Source organism: Manis javanica, chromosome 11, assembly GCF_040802235.1.
Source record: "Manis javanica isolate MJ-LG chromosome 11, MJ_LKY, whole genome shotgun sequence".
Lineage (NCBI taxonomy): Eukaryota > Metazoa > Chordata > Mammalia > Pholidota > Manidae > Manis > Manis javanica.
The window spans coordinates 80,580,897-80,589,470 of NC_133166.1; the positions used below are offsets into that span (position 1 = coordinate 80,580,897).

The 8,574-nt window shown below is 40.3% G+C and overlaps 1 protein-coding gene across 2 annotated transcripts in view; it reads left to right on the top strand.

Annotated features, from left to right (window-relative positions):
* Positions 1 to 8,574, top strand: part of GREM2 (gremlin 2, DAN family BMP antagonist) — a 93,786-nt gene that overhangs the window by 65,504 nt on the left and 19,708 nt on the right. Inside the window, exon 2 of one of the 2 annotated variants that reach the window (XM_017657208.3) lies at positions 6,144 to 6,265. The exons of the other annotated variant lie outside the window; for it this stretch is intronic. The gene's annotated coding sequence lies outside the window, so the exon portion shown is untranslated. The remainder of the gene's footprint in view (positions 1 to 6,143; positions 6,266 to 8,574) is intronic. 2 annotated transcript variants of the gene reach the window in all.

The window sequence follows — 8,574 nt, forward strand, 5'->3', positions numbered from 1 at the left end:
CTACTGAAGAAAGGCTAAAAGTTTCCTGTCTTCATCAGAAATGGTCGGATAATAAAGGAAACTGAATCCAAGGAGTCTTGATCCTGTTTCACCTTTGGGAAAACCTGGCTGCTGAGTATAGGGATTCATCAAATGTTCCCTTGAAGAAAACCCCAGGAGCCCCTTCACTGGGAGGTAGGAGACAGGGTGGGAAACAGTTCAAGTTAAATGATTCTGCTTGATGTGGCTTTGGCAGAACTGGATGCTAAATCTAAAGCTCCACTTGGATATAAAGGGCTGTTCTAAGACTAGAAAGTCATAAAACCCCACCAGGCAGGCTGTTTATCATTTCCCTGGCAAGGTCCTGGGTAAGGCTGAAGCTGAGAAGCCAAATATCTTGGACACGCCTAGAGGGCCATGAGACATATTTTCAGGTCAGACGTGTCTCAGTGACTCCCTGCACATACCGAGAATGGGCTTCGTACTAATCAATTAATTTATTTAATTAAGTTGATGTAGTCGTATTGTGGCTCTTTGATTTATCCAGAGAGAACGGTGCATGCCATTCCTAAAACATCTCCTTTTCAACCCAGATATAACTTCTTGTGGCCCAAGAATGTTTCCAAACATTGGGGATTGGAGACAGGGGAATAAAGAGTGGCTGGCCAGTGAGAAGCATGGTCCTTTGGGGGTTAGACTACTAATTTAACAAATATTTTTGAGTATGTATGCCACTAAATTCACATAGTAAAATCCAGTCCCAGAAACTTCAATATCCCTTAAGAAATCTCATTGTTTAGAAGGAACTGCATCCCTCTGAGTAAAATTTGATATTCAGGTATTGAAATAGAGTTCACACTTCTGTGAGCCTCCACTTTCAAAGGTCTGTAATAAGGACTAAGTGAGATGATGTGGGTAAGGATGTTAACACAGTACCAGGCACACAGCATCAAGGATTAAAAATTGTAAGTTCATTTTCTTTACCTAAATATTCTTCATCTCTCTGAAAATTATTTTTGGGCTTTTCTATATTCAATCTTTTCTTTCTCTTATTTCATAGTCTCTGGTGTTAAGGAAGCAGAACAAGACCCTGGGTGATTTCAGTACTTGTACATAATCCGTGGTGGAATAAGCAAAAACAGAATTCAGATGCTTTTGGACATTCAGGCATCTGAGTGGCTGTGTGATCTTGGACAAGTAATTAAAGTCTTAATTTGCCTCCCTGTGAGCTGGGAATAACAGTATCACTTACAGGGTGAGGGATGAAGAGAGTTTCATCCCAGCTGTCATGTAACAGACATACAATTGTAATTCCTCCCTCTTCCTCCTCTGCTACACCTCCTCCCCGCTCTCTCCCCTTCTGACAGCTCTTAGAAACCCACCAGCACATTGCATTCAAAACACTCACTACTGTCAACAGGAGAAATGGCATCATGACATATTTTTACTCTCACCGTTGTTTTCTTGAGTTGTCCTAAGCAAGGTTATTTTCTGTAAAATCTGAGAATACCCTAAGAAGTGGGTCCAAAAGCAGACACTAAAATTATTACTCATCATCTTTCATGATATAAAACTATCCTACTGATCTTCATGCAGAGTTATTTTAAAGACTGTCAGTAAGACATATAAATGGTTTCAAGTTACAACAGAGTGATATCTGAAGATAAGCGACTATGCATTTTGTTAAACCTATCAAGATTAAATGTCCCTTTCTTTAATAAAAATTAATGGGCTACTGAGACAAGTAGAACATACCAATAGACTTAGAACACAATCAACACATTGTGGACCCAAATGAGGGACAGAGAAAACATACCTAATTCCCCAAAGTGGACTTAATCCCTGTGTCCTGCTCACCGCCCCCTTCCTTGACTTCTCAACCACCTCTCCTTCTAGTCTGGGCCCTGGGGATTGCTGTAAGTACTGCTTAGCTAGTGGAACATCAGCTAGTAGGGTTAAAAGGTAACAAGATAACTGACCCCATCCTAGGGTTCAGGTTTCTCTCCAGCCAGTGCCCTTAGGCCGTTTCTTTATATGCCCAGAAAAGCAGTTTAGAAATGTAATTTTTAACCTAGCAACATCTGCTTCCCTTTTTCTGCTGTGTATCAATATTGAGAGACTTTCACTAAAGCCCAGATTTGCTTAAAGCAGTGAAAGAACAATATGCATCTGCCCTTTAGATGCTCATAAGAGTGTGTCCATGTAGGCAGAGAGATTTGGAATTGCCTCAAAGATGGACCAGGGTCAGAGAATGCCTGGTAGATCTGTAATAGAATATTTAAATCAAAGTCCTTGGGAGAGAGCCAAGTTGGAGAAGGCCAGAGTAACCTGATCCAGGCCACGGCCCTGGTGCTGCCCAAGCAGCTGCACCCCTTTGGACCGCTTGCTGGGATGGCCAAGCGAGCCAGAGAGAACACGGGTTTAAATGCTTGCTGGATTAGTGATAGAGGCAGGGAGGAGATTGGGTTGCTTTGATTTCCGCAGAAACCAGCATATTAAACTCATAAGGTGGTGTTATGAAGGGCCTTAATTTTAACAATATCACCCCAAACCACCCATCCAATGTATTCACATGATGACAAGACTATAAAATATGACTTCTAATGTCTTAAGGATGATTTGCCAACCACCCAGATCCCAGAATCATGATACAGAGGTATGCTGGACAAAATACTGTCTTCCCCAGCATGACTATCACCTGATCTCCAGAACCCGTGGATACGTCACCTCTCATGGCCAAAGGGACTTTGCAGGGGCTGATTAAGTTAATCTGGAGATGGGGAGATTAGTCTGGGTAAACCAGGTGGGCCCAATGTAAACACATGGGTCCTTAAAGGGAGAGAACCTTTCTTAGCTGTGGCCAGAGGAGACATGAGTACAAAGCAATGCTCATAGAGATGTAACATTTGCAGCTCTCAGGAGGGAGGAGGGGATACCTGAGCCATCAGCGTGGGCAGCATGGGACCTGCAAGGGCAAGGTCATGGATTTCCTCCCAGAGTCCCCAGAAAGCAAGGCAGCCCTGTGGACACCTGTATTTCAGCCCACAGAGGCCCGTGTCAGACTTCCACAGAACTGTAAGCTAATAGATTTGTGCTGACTTAGCCACTGAAGTGTGGGAATTCGCTATGACAGCAATGAAAAGTGAATACAGGAGGATGACAGGCCTCAGAGGCAGAGCCCTTGCCCTGGCTCTTTATACCCGAAAGGTCCCTGGTGGCCCCAGGCAGAGAGCCAGAAGAGCCTTAAGAAGCATACCTGGGCTTGCAGCTCATCTCTCCAAAGGAGGGACTCCAGTCAGAACATGAGGAGCCATAGTCCTGCCTGCAATACCATCCCTACATGGAGGCCCAGCACCAGGGTACAGCGAGCAGTCTTGAGATAAGAAGTTATGACCTTTCCTGCCCAATAAGTGTGTTACTGGAGATGGTGTGGGAATTAGGAGGAAGCTTATACAGAATCCGATGGTACGGGGAGAAGGGAGAGAAGGGGAGTGAGTTCCAGTCACTCAGTGCCTATACCTTGGGGTGCTTCACATGCTTATCACATCTGATTTAGCCGAGTTCCCAAGAAAGTAGAGAAAACTAAGCCATTGTGTGAATTGCTCAAGGTCACAGAGTCTCTTAGTAGCTGGGACACAAGGTGAGCAAGAGGCTGGCCTGACCCAAAAGCCCATGCTCTCCACACTCCGAGCTGCTCCTGGTGTAGCTAACTCCAACGTCTTTATCATGAGGTCACTTTGGGCTCACTAAGGCATTCTGAGCCCTGCTGATATGTCTATTTGGGTCTTGGAACTAGTTCAGAAAATCATGGTAGGAAAAAAGGTACAAAAGAAAGGGCATCAAAGAGTAAACATGTTTCAATCTGGTATGGCTCTTTTGTTTTGTGTCATACTTGGGAAGGCCTTCTCTACACCTAGATTATTTAAAAAAAAAAATACTTGTATGGCTTCTTCTGATAATTTTCCCTTTTAGTTAAATCTTAGATCCATGGGGAGTTTATATTTGTGTAATGTGAGCCATTAAAATCTCTATATCTTACAAATGAGTTTTCATTTGTCCCAACACCATTTATTGTATAATCTATAATTTCTCACTTAATTTAAAAGAACAGTAAATTATCATTTTTAACCCATGAGATTGGCAAAAATTCAAATGTTAATAACATACTATCTTGATAAAAATATATATTTTATTGAGAATGTAAACTGGCATGGCCTCTAAAGAGGGATGTTTAGATTAAATTATTTAGCCTTTGACTCAGCAATTTATTTTTATTATTAAATGTGAAATTACGTATATTGAAATGACCCATGTATAAGATTTTTTCACTGCCACCCTGCATGTAACTGCAATAATACAGAAAAAAAATCTAAGGGATTATCAGTGTTTCTAGTTAGATAAATTCTCACAACTTAATGCATTGTGATGTGGCTCCCCAACATAGAACTCTCTTTTTCTACTGTTATGGAGGTAGTTTTCTAGATTTATTCTTAAACGTCTCCCCAAAGAACATTTGGGACAGCCACCCCCACCCCCACCCCAGCATAAAATTATCCAATTTAAAATGTCAATAGTGCCAAGACTGAGAAACCTTGTTCTAGAATACTGATCAGAAACTGATTATATCATGTGCCTACTGGGCTCAGTAAGGGATGGGTAGAAATTTTTCACTGTATTCCATTTTGTAATTGTTAAATTATGTACATGCATGAACAGGTACTATCTATTCTGAAATAAATAGCCCTATTTTCTTTTCATTTTAAATCATTGTTGAATCTTAAAAACAAAATGTGTAGTGGGTGTAAAGAAAAACCTTTGATTTACTCATTTGTTTTGTTTCCTTCCTTGTGGTCCCCTGCCCTTTTGAAAAGCTCAAGGACACATATATTGACTGTTGCAATGTAGTTAGGCTCTCTTCTGGAAAGGTACACCAAACAATACAGTAAAATAGGAGAATGAAGTTTCCATGTATTGTATCTGACCAAACAGGCTTTGGTCTTAGCAAACACCAGAGAAAAATGTAACCGAAATTACTGGGAGTTACAAATGTGTAAGTCAATGTTTCCTCAGGGTTGAGGACAAACATTCCTATTAAAGGGAACTGATAGCACAGAGGTGCCTTTTGATTAGAACTCCTGACAGTGATGACTTTAGGCATCTAAGGACCTCTAATGATTTCTCTGGAATAATTTCCTAACTCTACTGTAAATTTTCATTGTTAGTCGCTCTTGGTGGTAAAATTGTATTTGCTATTCAATCTCTAGCCTCCTTCTCTTTCCTTACTTCCCATGTTCCAAAACTGCTTAACCCAGGTGAAGTGTTCAACAGAGGCTTACGTGTGCCAGAAGCCAAATTCGTTGCGATCAAGGTAGGGCCCTGCTCAGAGTATTAGTATGGCTTTCTCTGGCAAAGGTGTTCCAAGAGTCTGTACTTGAGAACTGCTCTTTTATTTTAGTTATAACACTTTCTCAATCTCTCTCCCCCTACTTCAGGAGTTTCTGTGACATTTCAGTTACTGTTTTAGGTTTTAAATATATTTAAAAAGCAAACATCACCAAAAAAAGTACATGACATAAGTGAACACCAATGCATATTAAATATCAGTGGCCCTTTAGGTAAAAAAAAGTTGGCCATTTTAAGCACAGTATGAGAGAGCTGAGGAAAGCTTTCCACTGTAAATAGGTAATATTCCAATAGACATCCTTAAATACGTGACATCCCCCCATTTGTGTTTCCTTTGGGAGACTGAAGGCATTTTGTTTCAAACCCTGAGCAGGAGCCTACTGGTGTCATGTGTGAACACTGATAAGCTGTTTCCATCACTCACAGGACAGAACAAGAAAATATGAAGCCTGTGCACCTTAAAAGCTGAGAAACTAAGGAAAAGTAAGGGACTCAAAGATGGAATTTAATGGGATCCAAAGCAAGAGTACTCACACTATAGTCATACTCAGAGTTGATCTGGGTACTTCACTCTACCTCTTAACACTTCTCAAAAAATACGCAAAACAGAATACTGAAGACTGTTGATTCTAAGGTAAACTTGCCCCCCCACAAAAAAGACTTTTTTGGTCCGCTAATATAAAATATTATACAATAAAACTTTAGAAAGCTAAACATGTGTGCAAAAATGTAATTCCTTCTCTCAATGAATTATCATCTAGATTGGGGAAAAAGCCACTCTCATGAAACATCTGCATTAGAAGCAGCCTAGCTGTAGCCGCGCGCACTGCACTCCACCCGGGTCTCATTGGCTGTCTGCTTTGAGGAAACAGTCGAGATCAAGGTGAGTGTGTGTGCTGCTGGATTCTGGAGCTTGGATTCCTGTGTTTGAAGGAGAAAGGACAGAGGACCACCAGGCTTGCCCAGCTCTCAGACATGATTCCCACACTCACAGGCTGTAGGAGCAAATCAGGCAAACAGAGCCTAAGGGAAATGTAAAGACTGGTGAGTCACCCAGGAAAAAAAAGAGAGAGGGAGAACCATGTGCTTGGGATTCACACAAAACACATTTTCTGACTTAGGTAAGTTGGAGCTGGTTTTGTACATGGGGCAGCCAACTGCAGGCTCCATGCTGAATCCCTCCTTATGCCATTTTTAAGTCTTTCTCATTTTGCTTTCAACTTCCTTTGTGGAAAATGGAAATAAATTGATTATATCACCAGGAACAAGAATTGTATCTTTCTGTTCCCAGAATGTACTAGACAAACATAAGGGAGTAATTCTAGGAGACTGAGAAATAAAAAGAGGGAGGCAGAAAGAACAGTTCATCTCTATCAATCCAAATATGGATCCACATTTATTTAAGTAAATGTTAAGTGAATACCATATATGGTGATATCCAGCTTACCTTGACCTAGAATCTAAAAATACATATAGGAACAGTATGACTGTTTGGTTTACCAATGAGAAAAAAGTGATTTATTTTTGGAAAATGGTGGTCCTAGTACAGGAAATGTATAAAGAAAAAATAAAGATGTTAACTAAGAGATAAAAGGAAGGGGAGAGAAACGAAGAAGCCAGAAGAAAGTCATGACAGAACCAATCAAACAGTGACACTAGCAAAGAGCCATTCTTATAGGCAGGGAGATAAAAAATACCAATGATAAGCCCACTTTAAGAGCATTCAGTTTATGAGCAAATGGCCCCTTACACACTTGCTTACACTAATATGTGAAACGCACATTTGGAAAACTTACTGGGTGATTCTTCAACTTCCAAAAATATCTGTTTTTTAAAATGGATGCTTTTAAGAAGGATCCATTGTAAAATTCCTTCACGTAGTTATGAGCTTTTAGCTTAATACATTTAAAATAAATCAATTCCTAAAGTTTGTCTTCTACCAAGACTATTATCTCTTGAAGCTGACAATCAGCTTTGTTCCTCTCCTACGCTCAGGAAACCTGAAAAGCAGTAACATTATCAACAACAAAAACAATTTACTGCATTCTGACCACCCACAAGAACACGAGTCTTTAAAATTAATTGACATCCTGTCAAGAAATAAAAATGTGCTCTGTCATAAAGACCATCTGTACTCTGAGAGGTTTTGTCTTAACAACTGGCATTCAGTAATGCCAAGCCAATGCAGCTTTTTGTATCCAAAGCCTCTTTTGGCCAAAAGCACAAATCTGGGGAGAGTGAAATCTGTTGCCAGAGAGAAGGGTGTTTCTTTTTGTGAGGTGGCTGTTTCTGAATGAGGTATTATTCTTTGATCAAAACATAATTTTCAATGGAATTAGCCTTTCTTATGACTCCATTTAAATGGCAAACCCAGAAACTCTTAGTCTTCAACTGTCAACTCTGACTTTTAGACATGGGAAGATCAATGAACTCAAGAGTGAGAAAGGGGGAGTGCATATTTCCCTCTATATATCATCTAAGGGTGTATTTTCTGTTCAGAATTTTTTCCCATCCTCTCAAGAAAAAGCAAATACATTTAGCAAGAAAATTACTGATTTTGCTTTTTACAAATGACTTAATTAGCCCCGTCTCTTCAACTGATGGCAGAGTGTGAGAGATGATAGTATTTCAAAACGGCAGTTTTAGTTCTGAACCAGCATTTCTTGTTTCCCTTCTGAGAATATATATTCCTTGGCAAAACACAAGCAGGTCAATGATAGCTTGAGTCAAGTGGGGAAAAATTCCCAGCTTTAGAAATGCGAAAACCAGCTCTTTGGCCTGACATGAAAGGAGTTTACAGGCATGATTGGAAGGAATTAAGAAAGTTTGGTCTTACCATGAATGTGAATAGAAATAACATAGGTAACAGAACCTACAGCTTCACAAGGTACCACCTTCACAGTGTTGGCATCTCTCAAGTGCCTCTGGTTGATGCCACATAGGATTGGGTTTTCAAAAGCAAGGGGATTACAAAGTGGGCCTGTATCGCATGGCCCCTGTTGTCTGCTGGCACTATGTATGTTCCTAGCTATAATGTTGTGTCTCAGAATTTTTAAAAATTTTCAACAAATGTGTGATTTTTTGTGAAAAAAAAAAAAAAACTCTCCTCCTGAAGAAGAGCTGTTAGCCATTGTGCCAGGCACATGGATGGACTCCAGTAGATTATAAAGATGCTGAAATAACCCCTGAGAA